The sequence below is a fragment of the Salarias fasciatus genome, chromosome 17, assembly GCF_902148845.1.
Source record: "Salarias fasciatus chromosome 17, fSalaFa1.1, whole genome shotgun sequence".
NCBI lineage: Eukaryota > Metazoa > Chordata > Actinopteri > Blenniiformes > Blenniidae > Salarias > Salarias fasciatus.
In genome coordinates this window covers 17,839,188-17,842,195 of record NC_043761.1, presented here as the reverse complement: position 1 = coordinate 17,842,195, position 3,008 = coordinate 17,839,188, and the positions used below count along the sequence as shown (strand labels likewise).

The following is a 3,008-nucleotide window of genomic DNA, read 5'->3' as shown; positions in this document are numbered from 1 at the left end:
GGAGACGGGATGCGGTGGAGGCGGAGTCGAACTGAGTCGAACTCCATGACACAGACACGCTGCTGCTGCTGCTGCTGACGCTGCCGCGCTTCTCGGCCCAGTCGTAGGCGGCGGGGGCAGCGGTCTCCTCGGCGTCGTCCTCACCGGCAGGAGCCGGGGAGGTTGCGCCCATGAAGGCTGCTTGCCGCTGGCTCTCTTCGAGCGGCAGCGCGAGGCAGGCCGGGCAGGAGGTCCGCTGGCGGTGATGCTGCCAGCCAAGGCAGAGGAAGCAGAGCTCGTGACAGTCCTGCATGATGAGCGGAATGCCGCAGGAGCGGCAGGAGAACGGCCCGACGCCCGATGGCGACTGGTCCCGGGCCGGCGAATCCATTCAGTCGAATCTTGATCCGTAGAAAGAGGCTTCTAAGTCTCATGGAGATGCTGAGAAAGAAGAAGGGTTTGCTTAGCGCCATCCGAGGTTATGTAACCTCGGTGTGGGGCGTGGCGCTGCGCCATCGCGTGCGGGGGATTGGTGCATCGAGCTTTGTATAGTCTCAGTGGATTGGACAGAGATTGGAGGTGTGCCACTAGCGAAGCCCGTAGGCGGGCTAAGCACTTACGAAGTAGAACTACGAGTACATAAAATCAAACAAAAGAGTTTTTTGGGGGTATCTATTGTCAGTCCATTTTTTATCAAAACCATTTCCATCTTTCCATTTCCATCGCCATGTCTTATGTACAGAGTGTGCTGGTGGTCTATGGAGTTAAAATCCTGCCCAAACCTCATGAACACACAAATCATGTTTTACTCACACCCAATGATTCACAAGTACGCTCTGTATTCTTTTGTGAACACAACACACTGTTCACGACTAATGCATTTTGATTTGGAGCGGTCCAGAGAGAAAGACACACATCACCCACAGTGGATGATCCCAGTGCTGCAACGACCTTCTGGAAGCTGGATCTCAATGCAGGATACCAGCAACCAGGACTATCAGCTGAATCCAGACACAACACCACGTGAGGTCTTCCAACACACAACCCAAAATGGGCTGCATGGAATACCAGGGTCAGAAACTCGAGAGAGGAAATCACATTTGGAGCCACCAAGATGCACATTGTGGCCTCTGCAAGGGTTTCTGGTTTTGGCCGCAGGAAAATCACAGCATACTGGCCACAGGCCCACGCAGAAGCTGAACAGTTCACCAGGACAGCAGGAGACGCCTGCTCCAGCCTGTCACCATAGAGACAGCTGCAGCAGTCGGTTGCTAGGCAACTGGAAGAATGACATCATCAGAATCAAACATGAAAGCACCAATGTCCTGCGACAGGAGAAACTGTTCATTTGCTGTCAGAAAAAGCACAGAGCAACAGAACTCCGCTTCAAGAGCTACTCAGAAAGATTTTTACCCGCGTTTCTCTCACCAAACCAGCATCACCATGAACATCCTGTCCAGAGTAGGTCAAACCCTCATGCGTACAGCCAGCCAGGCTCTCAGACCGGCTGTAGCAGCATCGAGGCAGAAACACACCCTTCCAGATCTACCATATGACTATGGAGCCCTGGAGCCCCACATCTCTGCAGAGACCATGCGGCTGCACCACGGCCTCCACCATGCTGCACACGTGAAAAACCTCAACATGATACAAGATAAATATGGAGAGGTACTTAAAAGTGAACATGGAATAGTCCCAGCAGCCATTGAACAAGCCCTGAGGTTTTATGCTGGAGGCCACATTAATCACAGCCTGTTTTGGAACAGCCTCTCCCCATATGGAGGGGGTGAGCCTGAAAGTGAACTGAAGGACGCCATTCAGCGCGACTTTGGCTCATTTGAAAATATGAAACAACATATGTCTGCTGCAGCAGTGTCAGTGCAGGGGTCAGGCTGGAGCTGGCTGGGTTACAATAGGTGGAATGAAAAACTGGAAATTGCAACTTGTGCAAATGAGGATATGCTGCACAGGGTAACAGGTCTGACTCCTCTCCTTGGTTTTGATGTGTGGGAGCATGCATATTGCTGTCAGTATGGCAACAGGCGATCAGACTATGTCAAAGCTCTCTGGAATGTAGTCAACTGGGATGATGTTCACAATCGATTTGCCATTGCCGCTGCCCAAAAATTCGATTATTTCAATGATCCCATATAGAAAACAGAAAGCTTACAGCAGTAATAAAAAAAATAGCAGAGGCAGAGAACCAAATTAAAAAGATAGAGGATTAGGTTCAAAACATGGAGCAGGTTCTTGCTAAAATGATAAAAGTGATAAATTGGCTACAAGGGAAACTACAGGACTAGGAAGGGAGAGAACAAAGAGGTAAAGAGAGAGAAACATGTAAAGAGAGAGAAAAACATTTAAAGAGAGAGAAAAACATTTAAAGAGAGAGAAAAACTTTTAAAGAGAGAGAAAGAAATATTAAAAAAATAGAGAGAAACATTTAAAGAGAGAGAGAAACACGTAAAGAGAGAATCATGAGTACTCTGAGGAGAAGCGGCTTTTAAAGCAGATCCAGACCTGCTTCCAGACCTGGCTGCACCGGACGGAGGAGGAGCCAGAGAGGGACATCCGGACCAAACTGCAGGCCTTGAGGAGACGGGATACAGTCAAGTCAGCACCTAGTGAAGTCGGCCTCGGGGGGGGGGGGGGGGTTCTCAAGTGGCCGAGTTGGTCGGTGCCGACTTGACTGTCAGCTGCTTACCAACTCAGCCAAAAGCCTTTTTTTTTTATCACGATGCCGGCCGCACCGCGGGCGGCCGGCCGGGTTGTGCAGCAAGCCTCTTTTTATCACGATTTGCACAGTTTTTTTCGTGCCGCTGCGCCGCTTCTCCTCACGCAGCAGGCGGGAGACTGGAGGACAAACTGTGTGATTCTGGTGACTGACAGGTTAGAGGTGGATGATGTACCTGGAGCTTCATGTTTGACGTTCTGTTTGAACCCAGTAGCTTAGCTACCAGCGCGCAGCGCTAGCGGCTGTCTGGTCATGTGACCGGTCCCCAAGGCATTCTGGGAATCGTAGTGCAAAC

At 50.7% G+C, this 3,008-nt stretch overlaps 1 pseudogene; it reads left to right on the top strand.

Moving 5' to 3' along the window:
• The first annotated feature begins 1,422 nt into the window (after positions 1–1,422).
• On the top strand, positions 1,423–2,133 carry LOC115404695 (superoxide dismutase [Mn], mitochondrial pseudogene; annotated as a pseudogene).
• Positions 2,134–3,008: the final 875 nt, after the last annotated feature.